This window comes from Pseudorca crassidens, chromosome 2 (genome assembly GCF_039906515.1).
Source record: "Pseudorca crassidens isolate mPseCra1 chromosome 2, mPseCra1.hap1, whole genome shotgun sequence".
In the NCBI taxonomy this organism is placed as follows: domain Eukaryota; kingdom Metazoa; phylum Chordata; class Mammalia; order Artiodactyla; family Delphinidae; genus Pseudorca; species Pseudorca crassidens.
This window is the reverse complement of record NC_090297.1, coordinates 107,743,031-107,756,444: the sequence shown is the minus strand read 5'-3', so window position 1 is coordinate 107,756,444 and position 13,414 is coordinate 107,743,031. Positions and strand designations below refer to the sequence as shown.

Below are 13,414 nucleotides of genomic sequence, written 5' to 3'. Positions count from 1 at the left end.
GCACCCCGTCCCCGTTTTCTGAGAATATTCTGAGTTATGAACAGACTCATTTCTGCAGTGTTGAGGATTTATTATTTGTAGGAAATGAGTGAACTCTTCCTGAACAGGATTCCAGGTGAGGGGTCTTATTTTTACCAAGCTATCCATATTGCGATATGTGGAGGGAAATTTCCTTTTTTTATTGTTTCGACATATTTGGCATCTTATCCTTTTGCAGTACTGCTTGATTTCCCAATGCCAAGGTTCCTGGGCTGTAAAAGTCAGTTCATGATGGATCAGAACCCTAGAAATCAGCCCCATCCATCTTGCTTTTACTCCATGCCCTTCTCACTTCAAGGACTCCAGCTTTAAGACTGAGTTTCTCTAAAACCTGTTTCTCGTAACACTCCTCTGGGGCGAACCAACCACATCTTGCAGGTAATCTTATCCCAGTATCATTGCTTCAGATTCTTGATAGCAGCCTGGAATAAACAGAGCGGGAGATTTTACTTAAATGCTTATATTGAAATAAAGTAGTCTTTTAGGGTATGTCTTTGAGGCTATCTGTGGTAGTCCTGTGGGACACTTGCCTCTTCAAATTTTTACCTTAATTTCCCTAATCCTCTACCACTGAGATATAAAGCAGTTTTTCTCTTCCTAGGGGATTGATTTTACATAAAGGCGCCCTCCAGCGATTCTGGAGTCTCACGCAGTAGGAAGAGGACCTGAGCGTGCTGGGGAGAGAGCAACAGGACTTGAAATTACAGAAATACACTCTAGTTATAGAGAAAAATAAATAAAAAGCGCCAGTCACTTTAGAGTGTGCCACTAATTTCATTCACGGAACACACGGAAGAAAGTTCTGACAAACTAAATTCTTAGATTCAAGAGCGGAGTCAAATAGCCAGGAAATTACGGACGAACAGGGGCCACCCGAATTGCTCTGCAAGGGCGCTTTCCGAGACGCCTCGGATTGGGCCAGAAATGCCGCAACCCGGTCACGTGTTTTCGCCCCGCCCTCCCCGCCTCTAGATAAACGAGGGCCGGGGCGCCCCCTCGTCTTTAGGTCAGGGAGTTGCGCATGCGTCAGCGAGTTGCTCCAAGTCGCGCCGGGAGCCTGGGCGCCAAAGGTCCCGCTGAAGTGTTCCCTCCTCTTCTTCCTCCTCTTCCTGAGTCCGCCAGCTAACGCGGACTGGAACTCTCCCGGAAGGTGGGGTCCTTACGACCTTCCTTTTCTTTACTCACGTTTTACAGCCCTCGCTTAACGGTTTACAGAGCTTCTGTTTCCTTTCTACTTTTCAAATATTGCATGATTCTTAGTCCCACATTCACGAATATCATCCGATTTAACGACTATAAACTGAGATGTGTTATGTCTGTTTTCTAGATCTCTAAATGCGATTCGAGCTGAGGCCACTTTGTTTCTCCCTCTCCTTGTGCCTTTCTGCTTCAAGTTTGCACTTGAGTGACCTTCGTTTGGTGGTGAACTTTGCTTCTTGTCCCTAGGAGTTAGCCAGCTCTGCGGTTCCTATTCCCATTTTCCCTATCTTAAAGCCAGAATTTCTGGATTGATGTGAGCCTTAATAGTTCAGTCAAGTCGGTACCTAAGGACGAATCAATTCTGGAAAATATTAGAGCAACCAACTATCTGGAGGGAAGTCACTAAAAGATGACGCTCAGCCCATATGTAAAATGATAAAGAGCTGTAACATACGTACGATCTTTTCTCTCTCCTAGAATGAAAGAACGCTTCTACTGGGAAAATTTTGTAAAGGTCAGTTTGCAGGCTTTTAGTTAAGGCAACTGAATTGTAGTTTGTTAGAAGTGTCTCAAACTATTGAAGAGAAATTGTCATCAAATTATACTTTTTATTGGAATCGGTAAGTCACCTTTCAGAGACTATTTGATTCAGTTTGTCTTGTACACCAGAAAGGTTTCTTTGGAGGTATGGAAAATGAAGGCAAACGAATTCTTGTATACACAATTTTTATAAAAATATTAAAGGATGGGGAATTCCCTGGCAGTCCACTGGTTGGGACACCACCCTTTCATTGCAGAGGGCACGGGTTCCATCCCAGGTGGGGGAATTAGGAGCCCACAAGCCGCGTGGTGAAGAAAAAAAAAAGAAAAAGCATTCATGATTTTACAGAATTAGCAACTATAAATATTAAACCTCAGTAAAACTGATGCAAATCCTTTCTCAGGCATTTTCAATGGCTTTTGCAAAACAGCCAAAAAATTGGGTAAAACAAAGGCCATCTTCTTCATTTAAAATAAAAGATGAGAACATACCTGGCTTTTTAGAAGCCAAGATCTGTTAGGTAACAGCATTTCTCAGAAGAGGATTTTCCTTTTGTCAGAAGTAAATATTTAGAAGTTTATTTATTTAGTTCTCCTTGTGTTGAGGGATTGTGTGTGTTTTCACCATGGTTTTGATACTGCCACAGTACTCAGAAATAATTATTAGCAGAGGAGGTTGATAGTGAATTTGTTTTTTACAACCCATAGGACATTGAGAAGCCACCTGCTGAGAAAGGGGCTATTGCCATCTGGTCTATGTTATGAAGCCAAATCATTACACTGATCCCATAATAAACCTCCTTTTCTTTTTGTGTCATCTGTTTTCCCTTCCACCACTGTTTTATATTAGCCTCAGGTTGCTGTTGGAGTTCAGGGACAAATAAGAGGTCATATAATGTAGGTCATTGCATAATGATGAAATATCAATTCTGTAGTCTGTCTCTAAGGCTCTGTCCTTGATAATATAGTGTGCTGTGGTGCTTATGAAGCTTTCACTCCACATTAGATATTATTGTTTTTAGCTCACGTGACTGTATAAGTTCACTTTCAGGTTTTTATGTGTTCAATCTTTATAAGTGGCAGTTAACGGATGAAGAAGTGAGGAGGTTATGCACAGTATTTCAAGGCAAGGAGGCCTGTAGCTATGATCAAAGGCAAAGGATGTAGAAAAATGTTCATTTAACAAACTTTTTAATATCTTTGTTTAAAGCACCTAAGTGCTAGGAAAACAAAGATAAATAATACACAACCCTATCCTTTGAAAAACACAGTCTAAACACAAGATTATGAACTGAGAGAGAAAATGATGGAAGGTAGAGAAATGACTGAGCTGACAGCTTGTGCCCAGGAAGCTCAGAGGATGCCAGAACCTTGACTTGCTCACTTCAGTGAAGGTCTCATCTTCCATTTAGCATGGCTTAATTTTGTCAACGCAAAGTTGATCAGCCTGTGAGGGACAGGCTTGTGCCATGAAAACTCACAAGAGGCTAATGTCTAAACCAGAGGGTCAATTTATTGCTTTATAGGGAGATGGTATAATTACATTGACTGTGGTGTTCTTTTATTTTTTTTTAGATTTTTTTGATGTGGACCATTTTTAAAGTCTTTATTGAATTTGTTACCGTATTGCTTCTGTTTTATGTTTTGTTTTTTTGGCCGCAAGGCATGTGGGATTTAGCTCCCCAACCAGGGATTGAATCCACACCCCCTGCATTGGAAGGTGACGTCTTAACCACTGGACTGCCAGGGAAGTCCCAACTGCAGTATTCTTGTTCAGTGTTCTTGTTCAATAGGAATATAATAATATCCACAAATGTGAGCCCCAAAAGTAATTTAAAATTTTCTTTTTAGCCATATTAAAAAAATAAAAAGAAACAGGTAAAATTAATTTTAACAGCATATTTTATTTAACCCAACTTATCCAAAATGTTATAATTTCAACAGGTAATCAAGAAAATTATTACTGAGGTAGTTTATTTATTTGTTTTTTCATACAGAGTCTTCAAAATCAGGGGTGGATTTTATACCTACAGCACATGTCAATTCAGATTAGCCCTATTTCAAGTACTCATGTGGCTATGTGAAGGTCTAGGATATGCCTTTCCTAGAAGAAGTTAACCGGGAGGCCAAGATAATAATCAGAAGACTCTCTGGTGAGCATGGAATCAGAACGGGGGGTGCTGGATAGTCTTGAAGGATACTTTATTGGCCTGACAAGCATGATGAACCTACCCTGATCCAGTAGAGTGTACCTTTTTGGTGGTTTTAGAGTTTGTTGCATTTAACATGTCTTGCATCAGCAGTAATACACTGATACTGCCAAATTCTTCTTTTGAGTTTATGTAAATCACTTTTTTCTATTAACATTTTATTCAAACAGGTTTAAATTTTTTTTACCTCTTTTATATTTAGTCATATTTGAATGCAGACTAGTCAATATTTGGTTTGTATGTTCCTAATCTCTTCAGCCAAACAGTTATTCTTTCATGGGGTTAATACTTTCTATATCTAGCTAATTTCATCCATGATGTGTTTTCTAAAAGTAAATATAAATTTATTATAGATGTATTTTAAGAATGTAAATTACAACCATATTACCAACAATTTGGAAAATAGAGAAGAACAAAATTTGCCCCAATACAATAATTGCTTATTAAAGTGCATATTTTTATTTAGTTGGACTAATAGACTATAAATCTATATTCTGTTTGTTTTTTCCCTTCATGTAATAATACATTAAAAAAAGCAGTTTCCCGCATTTTCAGAATTTCAAATGAAATGAAATTTCAAAACAAATGGAATTTCAAATGAAATAGAATTTTTTAATGTGTTTATTAATTCCATATCTGTACTCATACACAGATTGGCATGATAGATTTTTTAAAACATCCTTTACATGTAGTTATATATATTTTATAGCCTTTTTCTTATTGTGATAAAAAACCAACATGAGATCTACCCTCTTAACAAAATTTTAACTAAAATTTAACTACATTGTTAACTATAAACACAATGTTGTACAGCAGGTCTGTAGAACTTTTTCATCTTGCATAATTGAAACTTTATACCTATAGCCTTATTTTAAATTAATATATTAATTAATTGTTTTTTCTTTTACACCTGGGTGCCCCAGTGTTGGAGGCCCCTTGTCCCAGACTCCTCCGTGAGGAGTGTGGCTCATCCCACCTATTAAGCAAACCCCAGTCCTCCTCAGTGCCTTCCCTCCTACTCAGAGTCACAGTGCAGCGCCGCCTTGGCTCAGGGCCTGTGGCCAGGTGTCCGGGACAGGGCTCTGGCTCCGATGCTGTGCAGGGGCAGGACAGCCGGAGGCCAGAACGGGGGAGTGAACTGAACACGCAAGGGGCGCAAGTCTCTTCTGGGGCAGTGACGTGAGCCCCTGGCCAGGAACCATGGGGCCCCAAGGTCCAAGGCCAAAGCAACCCGAACGCACATCGTTGGGGCCGGTTGTTCCTCCCAGCAGTAGTGAGGTGTCTAGAATTCATCTCAGGAGACCATCGCTGTCTGTACCTGGAGCCTCTCCCCTGAAGAACAGACTCAGGGCACCGGTCTCTCGGACCCAGCCCAACTGCCAGCACCCTGCGATGGGGAAACTGGCCCATTTACCCAAGCCCCTCCATCCGGAAATGTTCTCTTTTCAACAGCATAGGGGACGGCTGCAGGCTGGGGCGAGGGCCAGGGCCTGGTCCAGGTGGGTGGAGTGTGGGGTTTCCCAGGAAGGTAAAAACAGAGTGCAGTTGGAGCGCGCAGAGTATACTTTGTGGCTTCGGGTGTGTGTGGAGGTGTAAATGTGGGTACAGATGGAGGGGCACGGAGGGAATGCGCTGGGACGCGCTGACTGCGAGAGGTGGCTCAGAGGATGGCGGGATTTGAAATAGAATTTTAATCTGTGGGTATGGCATACTTTATCCAATGCTTTTTGAATATTTATCTCTCTCTCTCCTTTATTATTGTTTTTCACTCTAGTGAACACCTTGACATTGTGATTACTTCCCCATATTTTAGGATAGTTCCTTAGAATAAATTCCCAGAAGTGGAATTTATAGGTTAAAGGATATTAATATTTTTATGACTTTCAATTCCAAAAGGATTTTTAACAAACTATCATTGATGATGAGAGTAACAGTTTTATTTCACCCATCCTTGTAATGGTTATATCTTTCTTCAAACATTTATTTAACAGGCTTATCCATTTATTTTTTCATTATTTATTGAGCACTTGCTGTGTTCCAGCAATGTTCTAAGCACTCATGACACAGCAGTGAATAAAACAGACAAAAATTCCTGCCCTCATAGATCCTCCTGGGTGAAACAGTCAACTAGATAAATAAATGAAATATGTGTGCTAAAGGGGAAAACTAAAGCAGGAAGGAGAACGTGAAGTGTCATTGGGGTGAGCATTTTAGAGTGGCTAGTAAAGGTTTCATTTGAATAAGTGACAAAATTCTAAAAAATGTTTTAAATTTAAATCACAAACCTACAGAAAACTTGCAAGCATAGTAGCAAAACCTTTTTTTTCCTGAACCATTTGAAAGTCAGTGACTTACCTATATAATGTTCCACCTTCCCCAAATATTTCAGGGTGTCTTTCCTATAAACAAAGACTTTTTTTGTTTTGTTTTTTTTTTGCGGTACGCGGGCCTCTCCCTGTTATGGCCTCTCCCATTGCAGAGCACAGCTTCCGGACGCGTAGGCTCAGTGGCCATGGCTCACGGGCCCAGCCACTCTGCAGCATATGGGATCTTCCCGGACCGGGGCACGAACCCGTGTCCCCTGCATCGGCAGGTGGACTCTCAACCACTGTGTCACCAGGGAAGCCCAAGACGTTTTTTTACTTAACCAAAATGTAACCATCAAAATAAGGATATTAACCCTGATACATTATTACTGTCTTATCCTCATCCCTACCCCCCCATCAAATTTTGTCAGTTGTCTCAATAATGCCCTTCATAGCAAAAAGATCCAGTTCTCCGTTATGACTTGTTACATTTAGTTATCTTGTCTCTTTAGTCTCCTTCAGTTTGAAACAGTTTCTCAGTGTTTCTTCAACTTTTATGACTTTGACACTGTTGAAAATTTCAGGCCACTTATTTTGTAGAATAGCCCTTAATTTAGGTTGTCTGCTGTTTCCTTATGATTAGACTTAAGGTTATACATTTTTGGCAGGAATATCACAGAAGCAATGCTGTATTCTTGTTGTATCTTATCAGATGGCACATAATTTCTATTTGGCCCATTACTGATACTGTTTACTTTGATCACTTGATTTAAATGGTGTCTTCCAAACTTCGCCACTTTAAAGTTAGTCGTCTTCTCTTTGTAATTAAGTGTTTTGTGGGGAGATACTTGATGACATTTCTCATCAAATTTTCAGTTTATTTGTCTATGTCTATATGAGCTCATAGTTTCCTGTTTTAATCAGTGAGCTAGTATCATTATTTTGGTGGTAAAACTATTTTCACATTTTCCCGTTGGAACATTTCAAGCTAAGCTTCTGTGTCTTTTCATCATGTCCCGATCATTCTTTGAACATGTCCTTGCTTTCTGGCATACCAAGATGTTCCAGGCTTATCTTGTACTTTCCTGCCCCAACCCTGGAATCAGGCATTTCTCCAAGGAGCCCTTGAGAATGCTATCTTGAAGCCACACTCTGTGCGCTAGGTATGCTCATTGCTATTGGCATTTTGCTCCTTCCAGGTACTTTCAGTGGACCGAGAATATTTTTGTATGTATACATATACATATATATAAACAATATATACATATATTTATTTATACTATGTTTATTATTTATACTATATTTATACTATAACTGTATTGAAAACCATGAGTTCACTTCAATTTCAATCCAACACTTCAGTTTTCATTCTAGTTTTATCCCTTTCCATCTTTGTACCTCTATACTGTATTAGTGGGAAATTAGCTGTCTTTATCCTCAATGTATTTACTTATTTGATCAAACCCTCTTTGTATAAATAATCTCTTCTTCCGCTGCCACCCTTTCCCCTGCCTCGATGCCCTTCTGACTGAGTATGGGCTCAATATGGGCTCCACCACTCCATGTAAGCATGTCTTCACCCTGCTCAGGTCTGACACCCCATATGCCAGGCCACCCCTCTGCATGGGTGCCCTGTTGGTCCTGCTTGGCTCTGACACACCACTATGGGCCAGTGTACCTTGTTCTGCCCCCACTGAATACCTTTAAGACTGAATTGCCAGGAAATGAAGGAAAGGGGAGGAGGAAAATAAAGGCAAATTTTTAGTAAAGACCCAAAGGAAATTAGAAAGTGAGCGATTTGATATCTTGGTAAGAGCACTCCAGATAAAGAATAGCAAATGCAAAGGCTCTGTGCTAGGAGCATGGCTTGTGTGGTTAGAGGGACACCAAAGTCACATGGCTAGAAGAAGGTAAGCAAGAGGGATAGCAATATTAGATGGAGTCATGGCGATAAGGGATGAGGTAGGGTAAGAAGGGAATAGATCATGTAGGGCTTGTAAAGTCTTTGGATTTTACTTTGAATGGGAATGGGCAACTATTGGAGAGTTGAGCAAAGGAGTGAGAGCATCTGCCTTAGGTTTTAACAGGTTCACTATGGCTACTCTCCTGAGAACAGAGGAAGAGGGGCAAGGACAGAAGCCAGCACACCAGTTAAGAGGTTATTGCAATAATCCAGGTGAAAGATGATGGTGGCTTGGATCCTGGTGGGGGTGGGGGAAGTGAATTGAATTCTGGGTGTATTTTGGAGGTGGAGCTGACAGAAATTGCTGACTGCTGAGATGTGGCATATGAGAGAGAGGAGTCAAGATGGTACCAAGATTTGTGGCCTGAGCAACAGGAAGAATGGAGTTGCCATCAACTGAGAAGGAGAAGACTGCAGGAGAATCTGGTTTGGGAGAGAGGGGCATTATCAGTAGTACAGAATGAGATATATTTGCATTAAGTTTGAGTCTGTTGTTAAAAATTCAAGTGGAGATGGCAAGTAGGCAGCTGGATATTCCAGTCTGAATTGGAGATATAAATTTTGGGAATCAGTGATAAATAGGTGCTATGTAAAGCCATGAGACTGGTTGAGGTCATTAGGTAATGAGTCTAAATACTATTGAATTCCTAGAGCACTTCAACATACAGAGGTTGGGGAGATGAAGAGCAAAAGAGCCTAAGAAGGAGCTGTCAGAAAAGTAGGAGGAAAAGTAGGTTAAAATGGTACCTTGTTGTTGCTTTCATTTGCATTTTTTTGGTTACTGGTTGCATGGTCCTTTGTAGATTGTTTATAACCTTTATCAATTAGGCTTCAATGATTTGATTTAAAAAAATCAATTGTATTAATTTTTTATGTAATAGGGATTTTAACCTTTTGTCATATTAGATGAAATATTTCTTCTCTTTGTCTTTTTGTTGTTATATGAATGTTTAAAATATTTATGTAGTAAGTAGTAAATCAATTAGTGTTTTTATTTGTGATTTATCTTCTTCTTATGAAACCTAGAAATTTGTCTCACCCTCCAGAGATTTGAAAATCATTTAATTCTACTTTATTCTAGCTTTTCATTGTCTTGATTTATTTTTATTAACCTTTGTTGTTGTTGTTGTTAACTTTATTTTACTGACTTTATTTTGTTTACCTTACAGAATTAGTCTTGGTGCATAATGTGAGGTCAGGGTTTAAACCCATTTCCTCAAGCAAAGGGCTCAGGCAATCAACACCAAGTATTATTTGGTTCAAGCAGGAATTCATAAATAGAAGGTTCAGGAGGATGCAAGGGGCCATGCACTCACTCTCCAGGAGAGTGGTGTACTTGCTTGAGTGCACCAGGTGTGCTGTGGTCAAACATGGGAGTGGGCTGAGAGTGGAGCTGAATTTGGGTGTCAAATAGCCTGAGCTTGGGTGCCAGCTCTTTCGGGAGCTGCTGGAAACACTAGCTGTCCAGCACTTGGAGACTTTGGAGGAAGGTGAGATCAGGCACCTCCAGATACCAGCCAGCTCATTGTCAGGCAACCCTGGGGGAGCCCCTGGGCCCATTCTTTGGACACTCTTTTTTGTCTCTCCATGCTCCCAAATTGTTAGTTTTTCCAGCACTATTTATTATTGAATCATCTATCCCTTTGCCAGTGATTTTTGATATCTCCTTTTTAGCAGATATTAAATTTTTATGGTTATATTTTACTTATGTCTAATTATTTAAAAATATTAATATCATTAACAGCAGGATAGTAAACTTCATGAAGTCAGATTTTAAGCATATATTAATTTTTTAAAAAATTAATTTATTTTATTTATTTATTTTTGGCTGTGTTGGGTCCCGTTGCTGTGTACGGGCTTTCTCTAGTTGTAGCGAGCGGGGGCTACTCTTCGTTGCGGTGCACGGGCTTCTCATTGCGGTGGCTTCTCTTGTTGCGGAGCACGGGCTCTAGGCACGCGGGCTTCAGTAGTTGTGGCTCACGGGGTCCAGAGTACAGGCTCAGTAGTTGTGGCGCACAGGCTTAGCTGCTCTGCGGCACGTGGGATCTTCCGGGACCAGGGCTTGCACCCGTGTCCCCTGAATTGGCAGGCGGATTCTTAACCACTGTGCCACCAGGGGAGCCCAAACATATATTAATTTGATATGCAAAACATATACTCTCATTTAATACAGGAACAGGTTAACGTTAAAAGAAAGCATTATTTTATGTATTTACTATTCTTATTTCTGAGAAGTCTTAAGTTTTGTCTGTAATATCAATAGACTTTTCTCTCTAGCTTGAGTACTATGGTTCTCTACAGTAGAGAATTTTCCAATAAAGACAATGCTTAAAATAATGGTTTTCTATTTAATTAAAGCGGATATTTGCAAGTAGGTTTATTTTCACCTCACTTTTGAATACATTTGAATTGTTGTTATACTCTTTTTTTTTTTGGGCCGTGCCGCTTGGCCTGTGGCATCAAAACCACTCCCCGAGCAGTGGAAGCCTGGAGTCTTAACCACTGGACTTCCAGGGAAGCCCCATGTTGTTATACTTTTGAAGGTGAGGCATTTGTTTATTATTCCTTTATAATTATAGGTGGCTGCTAACATTCTGGTTCATCTTTTTTAAGTACCTAAAAGATGCCCTCTCAGTCTGAAAATAAAATTATCCATTGGAAAATAAAACTAGTAAGATTAGTACTGAATACTAAAAATGAGTCTTGCCTATAAATATAGACTGCGAATCTTAAATAAAAAGACAAGCAAATAAATACTAAAATATATTGAAAGAATAATTAATCACAACTGAGAAATGCTTATCTCAGAAATTTGAGGATGGCTTAATAATAAGAAATCTAATCTTAAAACATAGAAAATGAAAAATCCAAGATCTTTTCAGATGCTGAAAAGATATCTGATAAAAAGTAAACATTCTATTTTAAGTACTTATTAGGAATGGAATAGAAGGATACCTCAACATGATAAAAATATTTTTCAAAATAACAGTTTTCTTCTTTCTTTCTTTCTTTTTTTAATTGAAGTATAGTTGATTTACAATGGTGTGTTAATTTCTGCTGTAGAGCGAAGTGATTCAGTTATACATATACATACGTTCTTTTTTATATTCTTTTCCATTACGGTTTATCACAGGAAATTGAATATATTTCCCTGTGCTATGCAATAGGGCCTGGTTGTTTATCCATTCTTAAAATAACAGTATTATTCTTAATGGCAAAAAAAATTAAGGATGTTTCCATTAAGATGAGGAGCAAAATTAAGGAAGCCCGCTATTGCCTGTGCAAATAAATGAAGACCAACCAAATGAGAAAAGCAAAGGCTATTTATTCTGAGCTTGCTATAGCAAAGGAATCAGCCTCTGTTACCTGAGTTTTGTCAATGACTCAAAATCAGGTGCAGAAATGGGAAAGCTTCATAGTGGAAAAAGGGAAGGCTTCAGGTGTGCGCTGGTTGGAGGCTGCTGGCGTGGAGAAACTTGTAGGCAGGCTAACTAGAAATGGGGCATCCTATGTGATTGGTTAGGGGTGCATATTTGGCTTTCTATGGTTGGTTCCACATTGGAAGTGGGGACCAAAATTAGGGAAGCTGTCAGTTATTAATGAAGTCCTGGCCATTTTGAGCCATTTGTTAGAGAAGTTATTGTTTAGCTACTTGGATTGTCACTATAGATAGCAGCCTGGCTTCCTGCAAGTCTGACATAGCAGGCTGGCTTCCTGGGTTGTTTATTGTAGATAAGGGGTTGGTTTCCTGGGCAGGTGGGTGCAGCTGGTGGGTCAGGTTTCTATTTTCTATATGGTCTGGCCATTATCCATTTTTATATTTAGTCTCTCACTATAATTTAAAATTGTTTTGAAATTTCTGACTCATGCAATAAGATAGTAAATAAATAAGTGGTTTAAATCCTTGGGGGAAATAGATGATAGAATTTTTATGTTAAACTGAACATTTGAATTAATAAAGTAGTTCAGGAAAAAAAAATCACTCTACTATTCTGGCAATAATTAGGTAGAAAATGTAATGAAAAATATCTCATTCACTATATCAACAAATAAAATTCATAGGCATGCTTTTATTGAGGAATGTGTTTGACCTATATAATCCAAACTATCAAATTATTACCAGAGAGAAAAAATATTGGAAACACCCTTTAATAGAAACACCCTTAGTTTTTCACCACTGAATGAAAGGAGAGGCATGCTAAGTTTTGGATGGAAACCCTAAACATTTTGAAGATTTCACACCATCTTAAATCAACTTAAAAATTCAATACAATTCCCATTTAAATTCCTTATGGAGGTTTTTTAGGGAAAAGAAAACCTTATGGAGGTTTTCTAAGCCCTAGGGATACATCTGTGAATAAGATGTTACAATTTAAAAGTAATCAGGTGTAATATAATGTGTTATCTTCTCTTCTTATGAATTGTTATTATCATTGACAAATGTAATTTTATGAAGATAAGAAGACGTAGACCTGATATTAAAAAATTAGTGATAAAAATTTTTAAAGAAATCAAGTTAAAAAAAAATGTGTTATTTTTTCCCTAAATTCCTATTATAGCATAATATTGCTTTTTAAAAGCAGGTATATTAAAATGATAATTTAAAATTCTCATTAGATTAACAAAATTAAAAAAAAATCCTTATTACTGAAATATATTTAGATAGGATTATTTCTAATAATTTATTCTAAGGAAATAATCTGTAAAGCAGATAGTGAGTGCACTGGGCTGTTCACTGCAGGGTTAATTATATTAAGGAAAAACTGGAAGCAGCCTAAATGTCCAACAACAGAGTAATAGTAAATTATTCTTTACTCATAAGTAGGATATTATGGTGTTTTGAAATAATTTAAATGAAAAAGGGAAACACTGGAGTTGAAAGGAGCATTGGTAATCATAGCCTCTTCATTTTACTAGATAGTCTGGAGAGGTAAAGTGATTTGCCCAAGGGTACACAGTAAGGAAGTATGCATTGTGGTTACCAGCATGGGCTCTGGAGTAAACTGAACTGACTTCGAATCTTTACCATTTACTAGTGTTATGAAGTTGGGGCTCATATGATCCCTGAGACTTAATTTCCTCATTTGTAAAATGGAGATGATAATAATAAGGCTTTGTGAGAGTTAAATGTACCTGTTGCAGATCAAGTCCTTAAT

At 38.6% G+C, this 13,414-nt stretch overlaps 1 long non-coding RNA gene across 8 annotated transcripts in view; it reads left to right on the top strand.

The window, feature by feature from the left end:
* Window positions 1-1,051: 1,051 nt before the first annotated feature.
* The window catches only part of LOC137219285 (uncharacterized), a 41,314-nt gene continuing 28,951 nt past the window's right edge, over window positions 1,052-13,414 (top strand). For 4 of the 8 annotated variants that reach the window (XR_010941056.1, XR_010941060.1, XR_010941061.1 and 1 more), the window contains exons 1-4: window positions 1,052-1,189; window positions 1,717-1,753; window positions 3,777-3,932; window positions 10,739-10,801. This is a non-coding gene — a long non-coding RNA (uncharacterized lncRNA). The remainder of the gene's footprint in view (window positions 1,190-1,716; window positions 1,754-3,776; window positions 3,933-10,738; window positions 10,802-13,414) is intronic. The other 4 variants (XR_010941055.1, XR_010941054.1, XR_010941057.1 and 1 more) reach the window with 2 other exon arrangements.